General features: G+C 44.3%; 1 protein-coding gene across 7 annotated transcripts in view; it reads left to right on the plus strand.

Annotated features, from left to right (window-relative positions):
* The window catches only part of DLGAP1 (DLG associated protein 1), an 869,846-nt gene that overhangs the window by 768,978 nt on the left and 87,980 nt on the right, over positions 1-12,888 (plus strand). The gene's annotated exons all lie outside the window — the stretch shown is intronic.

Genomic DNA, 12,888 nt, shown 5'->3' on the forward strand with positions numbered 1-12,888 from the left:
GTTTTTGGTTGTTGTTTTGTGGTTTGTTGTTGGGTTTTTTTTGTTGTTTTTGTTTGTTTGTTTGGTCGGTCGGTTGGTTGGTTTTTTTGGCCAAGCTGCACAGCTTGCGAGATCTCAGTTCCCTGGTGTGGACTGAACGCAGGCCACGGCAGTGAAAGCCTAGAATCCTAACCACTAGGCCACCAGGGATCTCCCAACATCCCCTTTAGATAAATTTGTCTTCTTTAAAACTCTTTTAAAGAATTCTTATCATTTTTTAATCTACAATTAAGTATGTAAAACTCATTCGGTTTATGATTAGCTATGATTCCTTGGTAATCATACATATTTAGTATGTATGAAAGTATTTTCAAATGTAATGGAATTTTGTGAATGGTAAGTTTAACAATTAGTGATGCTAACATAATGTTAGTTTATAACATTCAATTAAATTTTTATTAGTTTTGATTTTGCAATTTTTTAATCCATGGTTTAGTGCCAGTAACTTTTTTCAAGACTCAAATATTTTATATCCTCTTGAAAGGCTCATAAGCTGAGGCCTGGTGCCTCACAGGACATGATCATTGTAATAGCTGTTCTGTGCCCTTATGGGATTGCTGTGGGGTTAAGTGGGGTGAGGGACTGAAAGTACTTCTGAATTTAGAGTGAAATATAAATATTTGTTATCATGAATATATTGCTATGTATAGAAAATCAGTCTACTGTTGATACCACAGAGGAGAGTATATGTGTATATACATATATATATATGTATTGTCTTATTTTTATGGAATAACTGCCCCTAGAAACTTGGTAATATACATTAATCATTATTTATTAATACATTTGTTATTTATAATTAGTAAAAATATATATGTATATATACACAGAGTAGTATTATCTATAAATACATTGTCTTACTTTTTCAGAACATCCGTGCAATCTTGTTTGCTGCCTTCATGAAGGATATGTTTCCCTATAGCATAGTTGTTCAGAGTTCAGTTCTAGAGTCTGACTGCCTAGGTTTGAATCCTGGCTTTCCTGCTTATTAGCTGTGTGACTGTGGGCAAGTTAACTAACTTTTCTGGACCTCTCTTGCCTCACTAAAAATTGGAATGACAATAATAGTTAATGATTAAGTTGTATAATCCATGATAAGTTCGTGGAACCGTGTATGTCACATCGTATGCACTCGATAAACGATGATGGCTGTAGTAAAAATAACATCAGCCCTACTAGGAATAAAGGGGGTGAGAACAATTCTCCAGCTAGGAGAGGTCTTAATTTACACACGCGGTATAGGAAGAACACAGGTGTGGACATATGTTCGGTTTCCATCACTGCTGTGTCCTCAGTGGAAAATGTAGTACAGGGACCACGACTGGGGGCTGACTAGCCCACTTCTCCACGTGCTGAGTTCTCTGTGTGGGAACTTTGTCAGTTTCCATTACTTGTTCAAGCGAGGATTCATTTCAGCCCCAAGTCCAAGGGCTCACTGCTCTGTTTCCTGCCATGGCACGTCCTGACTTTCCTGGATGCTTTGAAGTGCTTTTGAAGATCACATTCTATTACCACACATTACAAAGAATTCTGGTTTTGATCCTGGGAGTGGGCCATACTGCATTGCTTGGCTCAGAAATCAAGGATTTCAGTGTGAGGTTTGGAGTAAGAGCCCGTGGCTTTGCAAACAAGGCGGCCTGGCTCTTAGCCCAGAGCAGGCCTTCAGCAGGACTTCATGCCAAGTTACCCGGTTTCTCTTGCTCTATACCTTTTTTTTTTTTTTTCCCAGCAAATACTTATTAAGCATCTATTGTCTGAAAGACACTATCATAAGAGCTGTGAGAGATACAAAAAATAAATAAATAAATCATCGTGAACCTATCTCATTAGTCTAATCAACTTAAAAGACAAGTCTAGGGGACTTCCCTGGTGGTCCAGTGGTAAAGAATCCGCCTTACAATGCAGGGGACACAGGTTCGATCCCTGGTCAGGGAACTAAGATCCCGCATGCTGCGGGGCAAGTAAGCCCCTGAGCCACAACTACTGAGCTCGCGCACCTCAACAAGAGCCCACGTGCCGCCCACTACAGAGCCCACACGCTCTGGAACCCATGAACCACAACTAGAGAGAGGAAAAATGCGCACGCCACTGCTAGAGAGAAGTCCGAGCGCCACAGCAAAAGATCCCGCGTACCGCAACAAAGATCCCGCGTGCCACAACTAAGACCTGATGCAGCCAAAAATAAATAAAATAAATAAGTAAAAAAAAAAAAAAAAAAGCAAGTCTATGAATAGCAATAGTGGGAGTCAGTCAAATGTTATATTGTATTTCTTTTATTCATCAAACTGATGTTTTATCATTATGTGCATTTGAGATTTAAGAGGCTTCCTGCCTGGGTCTCTATGGTAGATACCATATGCCAAGCTGGCTCTACAGGCATCACATCTGTGGGCAGATTTTAAGCAAAGGGGCCGCTTTACAAAATTCTAGTCCTGTAACAGCCCATGACCTTGTGCTGTCTTCACAAAGCAGCACATTCATGTTCTTCCTTGCTTTTGTATGGGGTCCTCTGGCCGCAGCCGAGAGCACTTAGGCCATGGGGGGACTTTTCTATTCGAAACCAATGGGTGTAGAAAGCTCTATCAGGAAACCGAAGGTTAGTTTTTCTGAGTTCTTGTGGCCTTATCATGGAAGATGATCAGATAAAATAGATTAAACAAAATGAGACTTATTATACAACCATCGAGGCCCATCTAATATCCACTTTGATACCATAAATGGATGTGACAACTTTAGGACCTTGGTGAACTTTATGCTACAAACAGGCTCATTTAGAGCTGTTCTCCAGATAAAAATAGGACTCAGAGACTGATGGTATCAAGGACTGACGGAATCAAATGTTTCTGCTAAAAACAGCAAATATACAACACCTCGGGGGCTTAATATTATTCTTTAAATGTTCCTACTCTTAAAAATGTAAAATTAACAGACGAGTCATTGTGACATTTATAAAGTATAAAACTATTCCATTAACAAGATGACATTCAAAGCAGTGAAATACACATTAATGTAGCTGAAAGAAGAATATGAAAGTATGAGATCAGGAGATGAAAGAAAAAAAAAAGCTGCCCAGAAGAAAAACAAACAAAAAACCTAGAAATGATAGTGAAATACCAGTTGATTTATGAATGGAAAATATTAAAGGGCTAGCATGATGGAAGGGTCACGTGGTAGTCTTCCTACCTACCATATTTGGAATTGGTCCTTACCAAAACTCTATTATATTAATATATTTTTGAAAGAACTAGAAAACATTTTTAAAAGCGTCATCAAAATCACAGATACAGGAAAGTGGCCCCGGAAGCAAAGCGTGGCTTCCTCTCCCCAATAAGCTGAGCATATTTCTACAGGCAGACAAGAGGAAAGACTTAGACAGAGACCTTTCTAGAATCTGCAGTTCATTCATTTTATTTTACCAGAGCGTGGCACTTAAAATGAGGAAGTGAAATTCCTTGATTAGCCTTTGCCTCTTTCTTGCTTTTTAACTATCCCTACAAATATCTGTAAACATATACAGGCAAAATTACAAAACAATAATAATAAGGACAGGGTACCCCAGCTGCCCATTAGGTAATCAGGCTCATTCTGAGGTCCTTTGTCTGATAGTCTAGTTTTGTTCTTAGAGAAAGATCAGTTTCCTTAGAAAGACATATGAACTGGTTTAAGATGTGTAAAACTGTCATTTTTTTAAAAATTCTACTGAGCCAAGTACTGTGGAGGTACAGGGTTAGAGATGGTCAAGACAGGGGGTCTGATGTCTTGGGAAGACAGAAATCCATAATCACAGTGCAGGGATGAGAGGTGTGTGAGGCATCTTCTAAGGGCTAAGAGGTCACAGGGATAGTGTGGATAATTCAGGAAGTTTTCACAGGAGAGGTGATAGCAGACAGGACACGTGAAAGATGAGTAGGAGTTTGCCAGGTAAAGAAAGGGAGGGTGGAAATTACAGGCAGAAGGAACAGTGTGTGTCAAGTCAAAGAGCAGGAAATATGTCAATTATATTATATTTGAAAAAAGGCGCCAATGCTGTATAGGGAGAGAATAGGAAGCAGCAGAAGAGAAAGGGTTAAGTTATAAGAATCCCAACAAGGGGTTTGGGTATCATCCTTTAGGAAGGGAAGAACCACTGAAGACCTTTCAGGCAGGGAATACAGTGATCAAGTTTGCCTCTTCAAGAGATAACTCAGAGGACAGTGTAGGTTTTGACTGGAGACAGAGAATCCTGTAATTATTAGGGAAGGCCTGCCAAGACCAAGGCAATCCATGAGATGGAGGAGATTGGATTCATGGAATTGATGACTATGTAAACATACCTATGAGGGAGGGGAATGTGGGGTTACAAATTGGATATTGCCAATTTCTTTATTTTTGAATGTTAGAATCAAATGTAAGGGGGTTCCATTAAGCAAAAAAGAGTTGGATTGAACATAAGAAAGTTGTTAACAGATAGCCAACTGCAAGATGAAGTTCTTAATCTGGGTCAATGAATGAACTTTAGAGAGTCCCTACAACCATCTGAAATTAAAATCACACTTTGTACATGTGTGCACATGTGAATTATTTCTGGAGAAGAGTATCTATAGCTTTCAACAGATAATCTAAGGAGTCAATGACCCAAGATGTAAAACAACCTCTTCATTGCAAAATTTGTAGAATTGCAATTTCAATGAAGTTTTAGAAAACAGGGTTGAATACAGTTATGGATTGTGTTTCTAAACTTTTAAAAAAATCCATACCCCCTTTTGATATCCTATAGGTATATATACACAGTCACTCCTGGCGTAAACAACCTCCTTCCACTCTGAAAGGCTGATAGATTCTCCTAAGGGAAATATGCAAAGCATCCCCCTTCCCTGCCTCACCCCTCTCTTCCCCCTGCTCCACCACCCCAATCGTGCTGAGCGTCCTTCACAGTAGCACCCTCCGGCCAAAAAGATATGGTTAGGTTTTACTTTCTTTCACTGTAATATACAAACCAATAGATATTTCATTTTCCAAATTTAAAATGATGTTCTGATAGGGTTTCGCTTCTAGTAATATGACAGGATATATACACACGTATGCACACACACACATATATATATATATAAGCATACATATATATGCTTAAAAACATCAAAGATCTAATGAGTTAGTAAGGAGTTATTGGAAAGCAGGAAGTGGAAGAGGTAACCAAAACAGTAAAGGTGCTCCTACCCTGAGGGCATTTGCTGAATCAGGTTGATCATAAATTCAGGTTTTGATGGTCCCCTATAGTAGGAAGAAGCAGACAGACATTAAAGTCCAGAGCCTGCCCAAGGAGAAATCTAACAGGAAAACCCTATCCCATACAACATGCACCCCAAAAGCTCATACCCTATATAGGTAAGGATGAATCAGAATGTAACCATCTCCACATGAGACACTTCCCAACCCCAGCTCCAAGCGAAACAAAATATACATGCACAAAAAACTCCTGTGGTGGTACGAAGGCAAGGGATTATCCATTCATGAGAAGTTGTAACCATATATATACTTCTTTCATGCCCTTGGCCCAAATTCACATCAACTGAGCGAATCAAACTCCCTCAATCCATGAATAGTTCAAATGATAATCCTCTACAGAAAAAGGAATATTTTCCTAGGCCACAAATAGCTTTCCAAAATAATTCTCCAAGGAAAGTGATCTGTTCACTGTCAAAAATAACCAAACGGGGCTTCCCTGGTGGTGCAGTGCTTAAGAATCCGCCTGCCAATGCAGGGGGCACGGGTTCGATCCCTGGTCTGGGAAGATCCCACATGCCACGGAGCAACTAAGCCCGTGCACCACAACTACTGAGCCTGCACTCTAGAGTCCGCAAGCCACAACTACTGAGCCCACGAGCCACAACTGCTGAAGCCCGTGCGCCTAGAGCCCATGCTCCGCAACAAGAGAAGCCACCGCAGTGAGAAGCCCACGCACCGCAACGAAGAGTAGCCCCCGCTCGCCGCAACTAGAGAAAGCCTGCATGCAGCAACGAAGACCCAACACAGCCAAAAATAAAAACAAACAAATAAATAAATTTTTTTTTTAAATTGACTTTAAAAATAACCAAGCACACAAGGAAACAGGGCATCATGAGCAAGAAGAGAACAGACCTTCTGAGGATTAAGATGTTAGATTATTAGACTTGTTACAATACAGATATACATGCCATGTGTAAAGAAATAAAAGATAAGCTTTAGAAGATCTGCGGGGAAAAAAAACTATTTGTAAATGACTAGGCGATTCGAAAAAGTGTTACTTCTGCGATGGGCAGAGCTTTATAACGGGGAAAAGACGTACAGTGGGTGTGAACTGGGTGCTTCTGGGGTGCTGACAGCATTCTATATCTTGGCCTAGATGGTGGTTACAGGATGTTCATTTTGTAATTATTCTTTAAGAATATTATACACACAGAGAGAGAATATTTAACAAAATATTCTATTACAAGGCAAATTATGCTTTTTCAAATTACAAAAACAATCCCCCTCCACATCCCTCCCCCACCCCCCCAGGATTCTGATATGCCCTCCTGTTGGAGAATCAACAGGATGACATTTAGGGCTATAGGGTATAGAGGAAGGACTGTAGAGATAGGGTATGAGGAACCACATGTGCTCCAGTGGCACCATCTACCCCATGGGTCTGTACTGGAGGGAGGAGCGTAGGGGAAGATTGACCAATGCTTGGGATCTGGTCAGTGTCTTCCCTGAGCTCTGATGCCTTATAACTTGTTTAATCTGTTCTTCTCAAGAGCATATGTAACCTAAAGTTTTAGTAATAACACACCAGAAAAATTTGGTTACCAAAAAAATTACTAACACTAATAAAATATTAAGGCTATTTTTATGAGACCATGACATTGTTTCAGAATTAAATGTTTGACAGCTTTCAAAATTGAATTCACATACCATGAAATCCACCCATTTAAAGTATATAATTAGATTTTTTTTTTTTTTTTTTAGGATATTCACAGAGTTGTGCAGCCATCACCCACAATCTAAGTTTGGAACATTTCCATCACCCCAATTAGTCGCTCTCCACCCTCTGACCCCAAACCTAGGCAAGCACTAACTGACTTTCTGTCCCTCAGAATTAAAATGTATGCTTTTAGTTTAACTGCCTTAAAGCAAACTATTTTCTATTATGAATGCTTGAAATTGCCCCAGATCTAATCTCCTGAAAAGAATCGCTAATTCAGCCTATGACTGTTTTCTGTTGGGGGCAGTGTTTAAGTGGCGCTAGCTTGGGGAACTGTGCAGATGCCGAGCATCTCCAGGGCAACATGCTTGACCTGAAGATGGTCTCTCCTCACCACTGTGACCCACTCACCCCCCAAACACACATGCAACCTCAAACAGGGTGTGATGATCAAAAATGCCAGCACAACTGCATGTAGGTCTTGGCCACCAAAGCTAGTAGGTGGCAATGTGCCCAAATCTTTACATAACCTCTGAATCGTTGTAAGATTTAACCGTCACAAAATCATTAGGCATGTACTGTAAAGATTTCCATGAAGGGAGAGGCAAAGCCTGGTCGAAGTCGCTGCCAGGAGCCCTGAGGCAGTAGAGGCAGTGGTGTAACCGAATCAAACTTGGGTCCACTTGGCCGATGTAAAGCCAGTCTACTGACACCAAGTGGTGGTGAAGGAAAGTACAACATTTATCGTAAGGTGCCATACAAGGAGTTTGGGACAGCTAGTACTCAAAAAGCCTGAACTCCCCAGCAAAGCATTTTAAAGTCAAGGTGAGGGAGGGGGATCCCAACTTGTGTACAATTCTCTGATTGGTTGATGGTGAGGTAACAGGATGGTTAACAGTGTCAATCCTTAGGCACCAGTAGGTCTGGGGGCTAAATGCTCATGGTCATCAAGTAGTTAATTTCTTCCATTTGGTGGCATTTTAGCATCTGTAAAACAACTCAGGAAATGTGCATCAGATACCATTCTCTAGGTACTTCAGAGAGGAGCTACAGCTGAGGATGTGGGGAGGGGTCTGTCCTGGGAAGGTCCCTTAGGGTCCTGCTCAGTTCAGAGGCTTTATGAGGCAGGCTCCGGGCAGATTCAAGGGCTCATCACTTTGGTTCTTCCCTTTTGCAGGTTCTCTGAGTGGTGGGTAGACTTTGCTTCTCGGAACATCTGTGGGGGACCATCTATATGGGACCGTTTTGTATTTTGTCTTTTAGGACAGGCGGGAGGGGTATTTAATGAAATCCACCTGGGTTTTTGTGGTCTATTTCTTGGAGTTTAGATTATTTTGCTCTTGAGGTCCTATCTTAGTCTTATCAGGCTGCTCTCACAAAGTATCATAGGCTGGAAAGCTTAAACGACAGACGTGTGTTTTCTCACGGTTTCGGAGGCTGGGAAGTCCAAGATCAAAATGCCAGCAGGGTAGATGTCTGGAGAAAGCTCCCCTCTTGGATTCTAGACACTACCTTCTCACCCTGTCCTCACATGGCCTTTCCATGTGAGGAGAGAGAAGGGGACAGAGAGAGGGAGACATCTCCCTGGTACCCTCTCTTCTTATAAGGGCACTAATCCCATCACCAGGGTCCCACCCTCTGGACCTCATCTAAGCCTAATTACCTCCCCATCTCCAAATACCAACACAACGGGGTTGAGCCTTCAACATATGAAGCCTCGGGGGAAGGGGGTGCAGACATTCAGTCCGTAACAGGTTCCCTTAGGTGCATAAGGTAATATTAGGACCAATCCCTCCCTTTAAACAGAACAAATAAGATAAAATTTGAATTAAAAGGGGGTGGGGTAGTCTTCCTCTGTTAGTTTCCCCTATTCTTGTAAATAGTCTTTATCGTGACCTGTTTATCATGAACTGTTTCTGTGAAGGAAAAATAAACTGGCCCTTCCCTTCTAAGAAAGGTACATCTTAACGTTTGTGGGATTCAGGTGCTAAGTGAACGGCTACAAAGTGCTTGCTGCTCAGAGAAAGTGACACGGCAGAAGCCAGCCGCCAGCCAAGCTGTTTCCTTTGACATTCCAGAGGCCCGCCCAGCCCTTCTGGTTTCGCGGAATGTTGTCCCTCGGTCATCACGGGGTGGCTGAGGAAAAACCCTGCAGCCTTCCCGGCGAGCTGGAATAAGACCTCATTCGCCAACAGGGACAGATACCCTGAGTGGCCCCCATGGAGCCCGACGCAAGCTCGGGGGCACAGTCACGGTGGCCAGTCCCCATGTGGCCCAGCGTGTGCAGAGTGTCCCAGACCCACTGCCCCAAAGGGACAGTTCACACCCGGGTCACCAAAGCCCACCGTCTCACAGAAGAGGTGGACGTGACCGGATCGCACAGACGAACATCCGACAGGCTCTGACAGGCTCAGTTTAGGCGGCACGAGAGAGGTGGGCGGAGGTGACTGGGGAGAGTCTGGTTCCTCTCAGCACTGGCGTTTTATCAATTGCATCTCAAATGCTGTCACTCACCCGGAAAGGTCCTAAAACACCCCTTGCTTCCGCTTCTGAAGCAGAGGGATGTAGTGGCAGCTGTCTGGGGGAGATGGGGCTGGGCCTGAGGGGGAGGAAGGAAAATTACCAGATGGGACTGGACCAGACGGAGGAAAGCAGGCAGTGAGGGAAGGTGGGAATATCCCCACTGATGTCCAGCCAGCATCCCCCCACTGGAGGCCCAGGGACTGCATAGAAAAGCTCCATCAGCTGGGAAGCTAGGAGAAATGCCCTCATTTTATAGGGAGGAAGAATTTTCCTTTTCACAGAGCCTTGAAGAAGCTCAAGGAGAGATGTCAGCAGAACTTAAAAGGGACTGAATCCCTTACATAAGTGAACTTGTATATTGGATCCATTATATACATGAAGCCTGGAAACAGGAGATTAATATCAGGGCTGGTGTAAATAATAGCTATTAATTGCAATTAATAACATTAACTACAATTAATTACAATTCACCACAGTAGTATTAAGCATTTACTTTGTTCTAAGTCCTGCACTGGGACCTTTACCTGTATTATCTCACTTAACCCCTCAACAACCCTATCAGAGAAGTACTTTTCCGCATGCCCACTTTACAGACAAGGACACCAAGACTCGGTGAAATTAAGCTCCCAAGATCACCCAGCTAACAGGAGGCTGACCTAGGACTGAAATCATTGTGTGATTCCATAACTCTAAGCTCTGGCAGGAAGGAATGACCTCACTCATGTTTCTAAAGTGAGTATCTTTCCAACCCGCCAGTTTGGGATTGCCTCAGGCAGGCAAGGAGTTGGGAAAAGAAGAGAGGAAACAGCCACCCCTTAGGCCGCCCCAGGCTGGGGCAAATGTACGAGATCTCGCAGGGGCTCTGTAACCACAATCTAGACTTCTTCCCGGTCTCTTTAGCACAGCACAGGCCATGAAGGGGGTGGGGACCTGTAGCCCCAGGGAGACTGAATTCTAGGCCAGCCTTCTCCCACATTTCCCTGCAGAGCCCATCTTGGAGGGGTAACTGTACCCATCATTCCCAGATTCCAAGCCAAGCAGTGTACACCAGGAAACGAGTTTAACTGTAGATTCGTTAGGAACACACACACATCCGAGGGTCCACGAGTACCCTTCATTCCTGAAGAGCCAGCCCAGGTCACTTATTTTGAAGGTGAACCTTAGTGTGTATCAGAATCACCTGAAGGGCTTTTAAAACCACAGATTGCTGGGCTCCACCCCCAGCGCTTCTGAATCCTGGGTATGGGTGGAGCCTGAGAACTTGACCCACAGGTTCCCGGTGCTGCTGACATCGCTGGTTGGGGGACCACCTTTGAAAACTACGATTTTAACTGATGGAAGCCTTAGCTTTGTCTGTGACTTCATTTCTGGGCACGTATCTCTGCATGTTGAAATGCGATAGCAGCTGTTCAAGGACGTTTATCCTTACCACCTGTGTTGATTTCCTATTGCTGCTGTAACATTACCACACACTTAAGGGCTTAAAACAACACCAGTCATCTTACAGTTCTGGAAATCAGAAGTCTAAAATGGGTCTGCAAGGGCCGCAATCCGCTGTGGAGCCTCCAGGGGAGAATCGGTTTCCTACCTTTTGCAGCTGCCAGAGGACGCCTGCACTTCCTGGCTTGTGGCCCCTTCCTCTGTCCTCAAAAACAGCAGCAGAGTAGCATCTTCAAACCTCTCCCTCTCTCTCACTCACACACACACACACACACCCCTCTGCTTCTAGAGTCACCTCTTCTTCTCTGACTAACCCTCTTAGAAGAATCCTTGTGATTTCATTGGCCCACTCCAGTTGAGCCCACCTAAATAATCCAGAGCAATCTTTCCATTTTAAGACCATCGGGACTTCCCTGGCGGTCCAATGGTTAAGACTCCACGCTCCCACTGCAGGGGGCACGGGTTCAATCTCTGGCTGGGAACTAAGATCCCACGTGCCACGTGGCATGGCCAAAAAAAAAAAAAAAAAAAAGACCCTTAACTTAATCACATCTGAAATCCCCCTTTGCGATGGAAGGGAACATACACACAGATTTTGAACATTAGGACGTGGGCATCTTTAGGGGCCTTCATTCTGTTCACCACCCCCGCCATCCGACAGCTGCTTACCCTCCTATATCACAGTGCCCTTCCCACACAAGAAAAACCGAAACCGTATCAGGATTTGCATGATGCAATCCCTCCTTCGGACTCTCCTGGTAATGAAGCATCTTGCAGAGAGAGAGGATGGGTAGTGGGGGGAGGAAGGCAGGAGCCCCGAGGGAGGGAGTTAGCCAAGTGCCTCTTAGACCAGGCCCCAAACACCCACTAAGTCTCCCCACGCTTGCCAGACTCTCTAGAATCTAGCGCCTTGGTGCCTCTCCCTCTGAGCCAGAAGCCTCCAGGCTCCCCACTGGGCCTCACCCCAGGTCAGTGCTCACCCCAGGCTCAGCCACCAGCACCGCCTCCCAAACCTGCCAGCAGGCGCTTGTGAAAGATGCAGAAAGAGGAACTCTACTCAAAGCCTTCTTGCCTTTTGAGTTTCCGATGATTACCTTCAGAACTTTTCTGGGCTGAAGTCCCAGCCTCCAGGCTGTGAACTTTCTGTTGGTGCATTAATTTGCTCGGGCTGCTGTAACAAACTACCACAACAGACTGGGTGGCTTAAACAACAGAAATACAGAAAGGTACCTTCTCACAGTTCTTGGGCCTGGAAGTCTGAGGTCAAGGTGTGTAGGCAGGCTGTTTCTCCTGAAGCCTCTCTTGTTGGCTTGCAGACGGCTGTATCCTCTCTGCATCCTCACCTGACCCTTCCTCTGTGAGACGCCCCTGGTGTCTCTCTCTCTCTTTTTATAAGGACCCAGTCCTATTGGATTCCAGCCCACCCTCATTTTACCTCATTTTAACTTAATCACCTCTTTAAAGACCTTATCTCCACCTCTCTGTGTTAACAGGTGGGCCCGGCGCAATCAGGGCAGGCATAGGGAAGGGTAGGCCAAGCTGGGACTGTCACCGTGTGCACCTGGGCCCAGGTCTGCCTTTTGGTCTTAGGTCAGGGATGGAAGGAAGGTGGAGGAGGTCAAAGAAGCCCCCGCAGGCTGAGGCTTAGTCTCTGTAAGCAAGAAGCAGCATTTAAGGCTCACCCTCCCGAGAGCCGACTCCCTGCAGAAAGTTTTTTGCTTGATACACAATTTGCAGCAAGTCACAGACATTCCACCAAGTCAATACACACCCTGGACCCAGAGGAAATAAAGGAGCAGACAGTGAGGGCTTGTGTTTGACGGTCTTCGCAGGGGCTGTGTGGTAGAAAATGATTTCATCCTCAAGGCATGGCTCTGAGAAGGAAGTCAACCAGCAAGTTGAAACAAAGCAAGCAGCCTTATCTTGTTCTTGATTCATGGGTTCCTCCGTCTTCAAAGCCCTTT

Source organism: Balaenoptera musculus, chromosome 14 (assembly GCF_009873245.2).
Source record: "Balaenoptera musculus isolate JJ_BM4_2016_0621 chromosome 14, mBalMus1.pri.v3, whole genome shotgun sequence".
NCBI lineage: Eukaryota > Metazoa > Chordata > Mammalia > Artiodactyla > Balaenopteridae > Balaenoptera > Balaenoptera musculus.